This window comes from Sphaerodactylus townsendi, linkage group LG07 (assembly GCF_021028975.2).
Source record: "Sphaerodactylus townsendi isolate TG3544 linkage group LG07, MPM_Stown_v2.3, whole genome shotgun sequence".
NCBI classification, from domain to species: domain Eukaryota; kingdom Metazoa; phylum Chordata; class Lepidosauria; order Squamata; family Sphaerodactylidae; genus Sphaerodactylus; species Sphaerodactylus townsendi.
Window position 1 is genome coordinate 28,895,029 of NC_059431.1, and position 12,512 is coordinate 28,907,540.

Here is a 12,512-nt window from a genome sequence, read left to right on the forward strand (position 1 = left end):
GCAGTGGGTGAGGCACAGAGAGAGTGAAAGTTACCTGCATGTGAGGCTGGGAACCCCAATCCTGATCGGCCTCTTTACATGGCAAAAGTGTGTATGTGTTTCAACTTCCAACCTTGTGGCCATTACGGCTAACAGTATTAACTATTTACTGTTTTCTCTGCTCACTTCTCCTTCGCCCATCTGCATCGTAACATTCTAAGCCCTCAGGGCCACAGGACAGACAGGCTGGCACGGTAACCTATTCTGGCGGGTGACAGTTAAACACAGCCAGCTTCATGTATCTGGTGCCTGTGAAAAAAAGACGCTTTTACCTGGCCTGGCAGGTATGGACTTTCGGTGGTTTGAAGGTCCGAGTACCTGCCCGCAACAGGGAGGGACGTCCTGTGAAAATTGGGGGGCGATACGTCCGGCAGCTTCTGAGGGAGACCATCAGGGACAAACACACTGTTAGATTTATATATATATAGATAATAACAAAAAGATATAAGAAAAATAGCATGAACAATAGAAAACAAATCTTTTCTTGTATTGTCGAAGGCTTTCATGGCCAGATTCAACTGGTTGTGGTGGGTTTTCCGGGCTTTGTGGCCGTGATCTGGTAGATCTTGTTCCTAACGTTTCGCCTGCATCTGTGGCTGGCATCTTCAGAGGTGTATCACAGAGAGAAGTGTGTTACACATTGTGTCCAGTGAGAAGGGATTGTTTAGTGGGGTTGTCCCATATTGTCCATGTCCCAGGGTGAGGAACCAATCAGTAAGCACAGATGCCGTGTGGAAAGTTTCCCATCGTATTGCCGTGGTTCTTAGAAGCTCTGGTAGCCGCACAGTACCCTCAGTGAACGGGGTCGCGGAAAGCCTTCTCGCACAAATACAATCCGTGGGTGCCTGGGTGGAGGTTGCTATGCAAAGGCGTGGCTGAATGGAAGGCTTCAATGCCAGGAACACGATTCCACCAGACCACAGCCACACAGTCTAAAAACCTTGGCCAACAAAACAGAGAATCTTTTCTTAATTTCATACCCTTAACAATTGCAGAGTTTCAACCGGTGCCGGTATATGTATGAGCTCCTAAAAAAATTAGGCTATTCTGATAAGCAACTATGGCGCATTATGCACAAAGTGTCTACTGTGCGGAAGAGGTGAATGTCCATCACAGCAAGCTTTCTTGTATGGATGTAATTCCCCCAGCCCTGATTTCAATGTCCATTCTCTTCATGCCAAGGGACACCACTTTAAGCGTGACTTTTTATTTTTTTGCTGCCAGAGTAGGGGAAATTTGCCAATTAGCATAGGTTTACCCTGGACGTCTTCCCAGAAGTGTAATGCCCAGGGGGGAGGGGGGGTTTGCACCAGGCGCACGCCAGTGTGGGGGCGTGGCATGGGCGTGGAAGGGGACCACACTACAGCCCATTGTGCAGCTAAGAACCCCAAGGCAACTGTTCCATGTATTATTATTATTATTTATTTATTTAATTTAATATACCGCCCTATCCCCGAGGGGCTCAGTATAATGGGCCTATATTAATAATAAAGAAGAGAGAATGTTGGTATGTAATTACTATCATTAGTTTAAAAACATATTTGTTCCAAAATATAAATTGTAATATCAAATTATCAATCGTTTTACCTATTTTAATTAATTATACAGTTTTTCCATTTTTAAAAACCATTTTCTTCATTACTTCTAGTATATGAAAACCAAATATAGACCTACGTGCCAGTGTGGTGTATAGCAGCCAAGAGCAGGTAGGTATCTGTAATCTGGAGGAACTTGGTTTCCAGGTTCCTCTGTTCACCCACCTGAGCAGCAGTCTGGATTTGCTCTTTTCCCCCGCCTTCCTAAACATAGTTCTTTTTAAGTGGTCTCGGGCTAGTCGAAGTTCTGTAGAACTCTCTCAGTCCCACTAACCCTGGCAAGATGTTCGTTGTAGGGAGAGTGAAGCTGTTAACTGTAAGCTGCTTTGAGTCTCCTTACAGGAGAGAAGGGAAAGGGGTATAAATCCAAACTCTTCTTCTTCTATATAGTTTTGATACATCTCTTCAACCTTTCTTCATTGTGGGTCTTAATTTGGAGAGTAGTAGTACAGGTGCTATTATTTTCTGTACATATGATCTTGGAATTCCCATTCATGCACCATTTGCTTACCCCGACACATATTTCTTTGATTTATTTTCCCAGTTCTCGAGGTTTGGGCATTCTTCTGCCTTCTATTTTATTGCAAATACCACTCATCAAGTATCTGAACTGTTCTTTCAAAGTTTTTAAGATGCCATTTGGTTATATGCCTAATAACATTCTCTTAGCATCCATGCCAAATTTAACTTTTAAAAATCTTTCGTATTTCTGCATGTATATCTTTCCAAGTTTCCCCCCCACTTTTCTACACCACATATGATAAAAAGAACAGTCCGCTTCTTTACATTTCTAGCACCCTTATAATTCATCTTTTCAATGTCCTTTGGAGTGATGTACCAATGATAAAACACCTTGTACCAGTTTTCTCTCAATATTTGACTGGCTGTAAATTTTACACTTTTGGACCATAAATATTCCCAATGTTGACATGGTATTTCCTCCTCAAAATTTTGCATCCACTTGACTATACATGTTTTCACTTGTTCAGTTTCTGTATCAGATTGCAGCAACAGTTTATATATCTGTCCTAATAAATGTTCCTTTTCAAGATAAAACATTGATTTGAACTTGAAACTCCCCAGCTTTAATCTGGAAGTCTGTCCACTACACTGGCTACAGTAGACAACTCAGCCCCAAACAAGGGTGTGAACATTTGGAGGCTGGAGACTAGCAAACCAGTATCACCCAAACCCAGAGGAGACATCACTGGAGCTCTGGCCCCTTCCGCACAGGCAGCAACAAGTTCATGAAACCTGTTTCTGCTGGGCTGCCACCGTTTGCATGGCAGCTGTAGGAGCCAGCTGGATTCGCTGGGATCCTGGAAGCAGAAGGCAGCATGGTTCGTAGAGAAACACTGCAATCCATGCAGCTAAATTTGCCCCCACCTGAGAATCCTCCCACTCAAGAATCCACCCACAAGAATCCACCCCACCTGATAATTTCCCCCACCTGAGAATCCCCCCCACCTACCTGCACAGCATGGCAGTCACCTATTAGAGTATCTTCTCTAATGGTGGCTGCCTGTGGAATCCACCATAATGGTGGACGGAAGGGGGTGGGGATTGAACACTCTTGCTTGCTGTAGTTCACACAGGCAATCAGGAAGCATTTGTAATCTGGGTTCAATGAAAAAACTTGCAGAATTAGTGAGTTTCATTAAACCCGGGTTCTGGCCATTAAAACGAGTTAGTAGCATTTGGGAGGCAAGTTCTCTGTGAACTCCCCTCCAAACACTTTTTAAAGGGGCTTCAACCCATTTTAATTCACCCATGTGGAATGGGACTCTGTGTTGCTCTAGGATTCTTCTTGATCTCTGTGATAACAATGATAAAGATTGGGACAATTCCTGTCTTTCTCTCTCCCCCTGCACTTTTCTCCAATGAATACCAGCAGGGGGGGTGTCTGTTTATAATATGGAAGTGGCATCTCTAATCCTGGCTTTCAATAAGAAACCTGGGAATTTGGTCAAGACCAGGAGAGGATTAAGTATAATATAGGGTGTAACTGATAAGATAATATGACACACATTGCAACATGGAGCCATAACTCTCATATTTGCTGAGCTGAAAGGTGTAGCATGGACTGTGTGTGATCTGTATGCTAAATGGGTACGCCCATCCCAACCTCTTATGCAAAAACTCATGCTGATATGGTGTATTTGGAATATGGGTGCTATCTGCATTTAAATCTTATTCTAGATTGGCTGAACATTATAGTTTGTGACTTCTGTGCCAAAGCCAATTCTCTGAGGAATTCTATATGTGACTCAGACCTCAGTTGCAAAATATATGTCCTCAGCTCAAACACCACAAACAAATGGTTCGTGTAGGTGTGAAATGAATCTTCTAAGCTCTGTGTGAACGAATTCACATGGGGCTGGCAGAAACAGCTGCACAATCGATAAAGGACCTCTTAGGTAGCTCCTCAGGCCGTGACACATATTTTCCATGTGGGCGGCCCCAGAGCCACCTCTGCACGGAGGCACATTCTTTTTTTTTTTTTTTAAAAACTTACCTTCTCTTCCCTGCGCAGCTCCACAGGGATGAGAGGACATGCCCCTATGTCTATGGCAATGCCTCGGGGTCAGATGGCAGGTGGCATGTCCCCTTGTCCTGCAGAGCTGCGCAGGGAGGAGAAGCTAAGGTTCCAAAAAAGAGGCGCGCCTAAAAGTGGTGCCTCCCATCCAGTGCCGTTTGCTCAGCGCTGGCTGCACAACACTGGTTTTTTTAAAAAATCGCTAGTTAGCGAGTTTCAAAAATGTCAGTTTGGGATGGGGGGAAGGATGGTGTTGCCTCGTTTTGGAGGCAGCAATCATGCTAAATTCTTCCCACAACTGGTGTTTTTACCAGGCCTGGACTGGTGTTGTTGACCCTTGCAGAGTGGGCCTGTGTTTGACCAAATGTGTGAGTACAGCTTACATGTGTACCTGACAATGCAAAGGTTGTGCATGCAAAGGTTCTTTCTGCACAACCAGGAACTCCACGACTGCTGTATGTGTATACTGACAATCTTTGCTTGCAGTAGTAGTAGTAGAAGAAGACAACGACAAGGAGGATGAGGATTTATACCCCACCTTTCTCTCCTGTAAGGAGACTCAAGGTGGCTCATAAGCTCCTTTCCCCTCCTTTCCCCACAACAGACACCTTGTGAGGTAGGTGGGGCTGAGAGAGTTACAAAGAACTGTAACTAACCCAAGGTCATGTAGGCATGGGTAAACAAATCTGGTTCACCAGATAAGCCTCTGCCAATCATGTGGAGGAGTAGGGAATCAAGCCAAGTTCTCCAGATTAGAATCCACCTGCTCTTAACCACTACACCACACTGGCTTTAGTAGCTTTTGAGTCCACCAACCAAAATATCTTTGAGGACCTATGGTTACCAAGGCGTGACCAGCAATTAAAACCAATCTCCAGACTACAGAGATCAACTTGCAAGGAAATGGTGGCAGGCATCACCCAGCGTCATTGCTTCTGCCTTGTTTAGATGAAGCTTCAATTTGTCAGCTCTCATCCAGTTCGGAACAGTATTTTGCATATGACGCTACCATACTGGCTATGTAGTTACCTTTCTATGAGGGCCTTTTGTTAGCAATAAAAATTTCATTCTTTATCAGTGCATTAACATTTTAATTTTTAAAATGGTTACTTTTCAAAAGTGAAAAAATGGTTCATCCTTGTTGGTGGGTATTTCTAACCTCATTATTTTTCTTTTATCATGTTCAGACTATTACTGGAACAAAGGAAACCACAGCAATTTTTCATTTTCTATGCCCCTGGGCAGCAGTGCTGATCTCAGACTGGTACTCTGAGTACTCTAGAGTAAGAAGAAGCTGGGTTTCTCCTGTGACATGTAATGACCTGCATGCTTTATAGGAAGTTAATAAAATACCCAAGAGACAGGCTGAAAGTAACTGGCATACAGTGTAACTGAACCAAAAGTCAGTCTAGAAACACTTGACACTGACTGCAAGGTGGCCAGGTTAAGCTAAGAGAGCTAATTTTCCCAGGACAAAGGACACTTTGGCTTAATGATACAAGCCCGGGGAGCATCCAGAAGTTATTAGATTTTAGGCCGAATTGATTGAATCATAACTCTGGGGCTCTTTTGACTAAAATGGAGATGGTTTTCCCCAGAGGTTAGTCAGGAAAATAGAGTCTAGGATTAGTGCATCAAAGAGTAACTGAAAGGGAACATTGATTATATTAGTTAACATCCTTTGTTGAATTGGAGGCAGGTGTGATGCAGTCCCAAGCCAGGGACTGGTATCCCAGGCATATACTTGGTCGTTCCTGATTACTTTAGTAAAGGTGGGACCGACTGCTATGCATTTCAATGGCTGACATGGAGATTTGCCCAGGCAAATTCTTCCCTATTGGTACCACTGAGCCAACACAGGAGATGACATCCATCTTTGGCCTGTACTGCTAGGACGTCCCATAGGGAAGGTTTGACAGATACAGATACTGCTTACTAAAAACAACCCCCCCATCCCACCTCAGCAGGGCCAAAGCAAGGGGGAACTGCGCCCAGGGCACGCCTACGCCCTGTGCCCTGCCCTGCCCACCCCGCCCCTGCACCGGCACACACCCAGTGCATCGCGCATCCCCCTGTCCCCTTGACGCTACGCCACTGCATCTCAGGTTTGGCTGATAACAGGTTGGTAAAGGTCAGTGTGGATGAGGCGCGGGTCTCTTTGAGGGATATTATCAATCTTTCCCTCAGTATGGGGAACTTTCCCAGTAGCTTGAAGGAGGCCTTAATGAGGCCGCTCTTAAAGAAACCACCCTTAGATCCTTCTGATCTAGCCACTGCTTTCACTTCCTGCATGTGAGCTCCCAAAGGCACCTGGTGGGCCACTGCGAGTAGCAGAGTGCTGGACTAGATGGACTCTGGTCTGATCCAGCAGGCTTGTTTTTATATTCTTATGTCATATTCTCAAACAATAATATAAGTTCCATGTTGCGAACAGCCAATAAACATATGTTTTTTAAATGTGTGAAATTATTCTGATGCTCTAAATTCTATATTATGGGAGAAATCAGAAATCAGCTCGCACATATTGACTTCAAATATGAACCATATATGGAAAGTGTGAATGAATTGTACTTTCTTAGTTGTGCATATACTTCATATTTGAAACAGGAACTCCCTTATTTCTACAAAGGGGAGAATCATGTGCTCCCAGTGTGAGCCTCCTTTTGAACATTCATGATTTGCATGAATGAAGGATACAGAGCTGTCTTGCATAACTGATAATCATGTATATATCATTAACACTCTAAACTGCTCAAAAGTATCCAAAATAGTTGGGGCCAAACTAGATGTGGCAGGATCATGAGTAGAATAAGAAGTACTGCAAAACATTTGTCCAAATGTCCATTTTTTATTATATTGTTATGCTACATCATAATTGTATTTGGGAAGCACTTTTATGAAGCATTCTCTTTAATGCTAAAAATTTCTCCCAGAAATGGGATTCATACCCTGATTACTGAATTAATGGCAGTACTAAATGGCAGTGCTGTGAATTAGAGAAAGGACACAAACACTGGAATTCTCCCATTTTAGATGGTTTTTTACCAAGTAAGCGTGGATCACCACAAATTATACAGAACAGCAATCCTTTGGAAAACAATTTAATTGGCTTCCCTGAGCTTGCAGGCCTCTGCAACTCAGTCCTCAGAGTGCGCTGCTTGCAAACTCAGCTGTCAGAAATTTGCAAGCAAAGAAGAAGTTTAATAACATTTCAAGCCAGAATTTCCTGTGCAGGTTTCCGATATCTCTCCCTCAGCAGGGCCACGTGATAAAGGATGTGTATGTAGTTCTTTGACAGGCAGAACTACAATTTCCTCAGTCCTATTTACGGCATTTGTCTATTGTTTTGCAATCCTTAAGCATTTGGGGAAGCAATCTGGGTGAGAAACCCACTGCAGAAAGCCTCTGTGGTTTTGTTGCTCAACAAATACTGGAGCAGACAGTTCTCTTGTGAAATCTGTAAATTAAAATCCATGCAAGAATTGTCGTGTTAGATAATTATCTTTACACAAGTTTAGTTTTCAAGTGACTTGGAAAGGCACTTCTGTTTGTGAACTTTGCCTTATCAACACATGGCACAAAAAAGTATGAGCAGCTTTTGTGGCTTGCCAGTGGAGTAGAAGGAAAAATCAGCAGGGAACAGAGCTCTGTTTAATTTACATGACTAGCCTGTCATTATGATGAATTTGTGTATTGCAAAACACCCCCAGAGGATGGGCAATTGCAGCTGTCCCTATTTGCCAGCCCAGTAGGATCTTTGTCATTGAGAGATGACCCCAAAGAACAGGTAGAGATTATCTTTACTGAAACAGCATAGCCTAACACAAACCTTAATTAATCTCCATTAATATATTGCAGTTCTCTTCTATCTGCTACACTTGAGGGTGACCAAGAAATGGAACTTGGATTACCACTATACGTAGCCAATACACTTGATTCTGAATGAACTGCATAACTCAGGTCAGGTGGGAGTAAGCAAGTTTAGATACCACCTTCCTGCTGTTTTTGAAGGCTTTCCTTTACTATACTGGCATATTTATTCCAATCAACACCCTCCATTTTTAAGCCTGGTGATTTCGACAAACACATACTTGGCTTCCACTGACACCTGTGATGTTTAGTAATATTTGCCTTCGACTAGATAAGGCCTTAGGGTATCTATGTACCATTCTATGAAGATCTAGATCTGTCACTGGATATAGGGATTATTTGATGATGCAGATACCTGTTTGCTATGGAGCTCAGTGCTGAAATTGAGCTACTCTTGATAATGAAGTGTTGATCATAATTAAGGTGTCATTTCACTCAGAGCTTAGAGTGTGTTGGATGAAAACCAGGGATGCTTCTCAGTGATAACAAAAAGCAATTGTTTGCTATTGCTACAGCAATGTTTGTCATGTTCAGTGTAAACTCCACATTTTCTATATGCCAGAAACTGTCTTCTCCCATGCATTTCTACCTTTACTTGCCATGGAGGCTGAGGAAATGGCATCTATCCATCCATATCTCTTGCCACTACCCTTGTTGTTTCTGCCTCTATAGAAAAAGAAGTAAAGGAGGAGTTTGAATTGATACTCCCCCTCTCTTGTAAGAAGACTTAAAGGGACCTACAAACTCCTTTCCCTTCCTCTCCGCACAACAAACACCTTAGGGGTAAATGGGGCTGAGAGAGTTCTGAAGAACTGTGACTAGCCCAAGGTTACCCAGCAGGAGCAGGGAAACAAATCCAGTTCACCAAATAAGAGCCCACCAGTTCTCCAGATTAGAGTTCACTTGCTCTTAACCACTACACCATGCTGTCTCTCAAATGTTCAAATGGGCACCAGCACTGAAATAAGAGCATGCTCAGTCATATTTTAACAACTAGAAAAGGAATATCAGATGCATAAGAAAGGGTTGAAATGACTGATCATCAATCCAGCAACCCCCATTTCCACCAGGAGGGAAGCAGCTCTTTCTAGCTTAAGACACACCTTCCTCACCTGTCCTCCTTCAATTCTCACTCTGGTCCAGGTTGCCATGGGGAAAGTGGCAAGGCTCTTACCCCACCTTTGTGGTAGGGATGTTCCAGTGTTGAATTTTTCATTTATTTGGGTTTTTGTTTAATATGCATTGGAAGCCTTTCCACCCTACACATTTCCTTCTCCATTTCTCCTGTTTTGTTAGTGTCTTTTGTGTCAGGTTGACAAAACTACAAAACAACAGACACCAGTTTTAACAGCAATCTTACTATCAATTTGTTGTTTCAACTGGGAGAAGAGATGGTTGCAATTTTTGTCCTGACCACTAAGAAATCTTCAAAGAAGCTCCAAATTTTTTAATTGAATCAGAAAATTCATAAGTTCAGCATCATCCCTACTTTGCACCAGGTTTGTGGAAGTCCCTCAACTATAAGGTTGAAACTGGTAAGTAATTTGAGGAGCAATCCTAAACAGGCCTACATAGAAATAATGCCCATTTTATTCATTGAGTCTTAACCCCAGAAATGTTCTTAGGATTGTACTATGAGTGCCATATTCACATTTGCCCATGTCTGCAATGTTGCAGCTCCTGAGCAGAAGAGAACTGGAAGGGTGAGCATGGGAGAGGTGGGAAGGAGATAAAAACAGGCAGGGTTACCATTGCCAACCACTGAATTTTTCCTGGTGAGTTCAAACCTGGTGAGACAATAGTATTCCATCAGAAAAGCTGGCAATAAAAAAAAAGACTTGGAAGAAAACATGGGAATGTTCAGGAGAACAATCTTTTGGTTTTTCAGGAATAAAATGTTGAGGTCAATACTGGAGCAGAAATGGATATACTGAAGCCCCATTCAACAAACAGATGGTGTCTCTTGATACCTTTCTGCACAATTATTACAACTGCCACATTCAGACTAGCCCTAAACCAATTTTAGTACAGGGATATCTTGTATCAATAATAACCCATCTTATCTGTGGTGGAAGCAGGAGAAAGAGCAAAGGAACTAAAACCTAGGTTGATGAGACTAACCTGGACTAATCAAGCCAAATCGTGGTTTCATAATTCAACCATCATTGAAACAAACTATGAATTTGTCTGTCTACTAAGCCACAGGCTGAAATTTCAATTTTGTACTTTCCTGGAAGCAAACTGACTCCTATGCTCAAAAGAGATGCTTAAAAAAGAAAGGCTGAACATTGGTTTGTGGCTAAATATATATCCTTTATGGTTGTAGGCAATTGCCATTATCGGATTTCATGTTCATTTACTGTTTAGGACAAAATAATAGGAAAAGTCAATGGGCATTTCTTTTGATGTCTTAATGCACTTAGGCAAAATTCCAGAATCTACTTAGTGAAGGTCAGGAGAGTCTATATTATTTTCAAGTTATATTTTCAAGTCATATTATTTTCTTTCATTCAATATTAATGTATTGTTTGCTCCTTCCTCTTTCCTGGGCATTGGGAAATTTGGAGCTGCCTTTGTAGGTTCTATTTCCTGTAGAGAAGTTTATGGTCTATATATAATCAGTTACCACTTACAAATGAGCCAGTATTATGGGGTTGCAGAAACCAGAACATAGGCCTTTTTCGCACACACGGTTTATTCTAGAATTAAAGCAATCCGCATCGACATCCTGACCTTTTTGATGCTGTTTCGTCGCTCGATAGCATTCACACATGGCCAGTCACGGTTCTTCTTCTTGCTTCGCAACTCCCGGGTTTTTGCATCACCCAGGAATGCGGCGCAAACAACGACTCTGATTGGCTGTCGCACCGTCCTGGGGCCGCCATGACACGCCCCTACCTGGAGCCTTTCCCGAAATGGCGGCTGACAATTTCCGGGCTTCCAAATTGTCTCCCATCCCGTTTCCGTGGACGGGCTGTTGAGCTACTGTGTTAATGGGGGTGAAACGACAGAACGAGTCACTGTGCTGCAAATGTATCGAAGCAGCGGTGCCATAGAACTTCGGTGAAGCCTGAGCTATCAGGCGTCATATACCCTGGCCGAGCAGCAGCGAGGAGGGGAGGGAGTCGAGTGAGACTCAAGCGGAACAATGGGCAAGCCCAATCGCATTCCCATTGGCTGGATCAAATCGCGTCACACTGTGGGCGTCACCCCTGACTGTCGCTTACTCCAGATTTGTTTTGCACCTAGCCACCAGATTGTGGGGAGAAACCGGTTTTTCCCAGAAAGTTGCACAAGAATCGAGCAACAGGAAAAATGTGGAACAATGGCTGAAATGAGGTACAGATGGGGGGTCGGGACACATTGCGGCTCAAGTGTGTGCAAAAAAAATGTGTGAAACAGTAACGACCTCACATGTTAGATCTGCAACAAACAGTCTGTGCAAAAAAGGCCATAGACAGCAACAGCAAGATCTTCCTACTCTCCCTATAACAAAACCAGAACTTTCCAACTAGATTCTCAGTACTGTTATTTCCCTCCAACTTCTTTGCCTTTTCTGAGGGTTTATCCACATCATCGTTGGCAGTGGTAATCACTGACTTTCTCCACATTCCCTTTGACTCAAAAGGTCCTTTGAAACTCAATTGTAACACACAAGCTGAATTCAGTCCAGATAAAGTATCTGCACTCAATTGCTACTACACTTTTAAAGTAGTAGAAGCTGCCCCAAGTAAGCCAGTGAAAGCTAGCATACTGCAGTGTTTAGACAAATGTCAGTCTAGAATCTGTGAAAGTCAGATTTCAATCCCTACTCTGTAATGGAAGCTTGCTGGGTGACCTTGGGCCAGTACACCTGGATAAGGTAATTGAGAGAGCACTTAATCCAGTGAAGATGGAGATCCTGTAGTTGGGTCAGGGGGAGGGCCCAGGGAACTTCCAACTGCCAGCCTTAGATGGTGGGGCTCATCTGGTCTCATCAGTGAAGAGTCTTGGAATGACCTTGGACTCTACCCTTTTGTTGGAGGACTAGGTCACGAGAACAACCCAGACTGCATTTTCCCACCTTTGCCAGGTTAGGCAGTTGGCCCTCTACCTCTCCCAGTCCTACCTTGCCGCAGTCATCCATATGACGGTCACCTCCAGATTAATGCAACTCAGTCTATGCTGGCCTACCTTTGTCGCTGATCTGGAAATTAAAACTTGTCCAAAATGCAGCTGCGAGGCTGCTTACAGGAGCAACCAGCAAAGACTATAGAACATCAGTCCTGGAATATCTACACTACCTGTCTGTCGAGTACCGGATCATCTTCAAAGTTCTGGTGTTAACCTATAAGGCCATAAGTGGCCTTGGACCCATGTACTTGCTGGACCGCATCTCCCATTATTGCCCGCAGAGACCTCTCCGCTCAGCGGAGGGGAATCTACTATTGGTCCCAGGTCCAAGGGATATCCAGCTGGCTGTAACAAGGGCC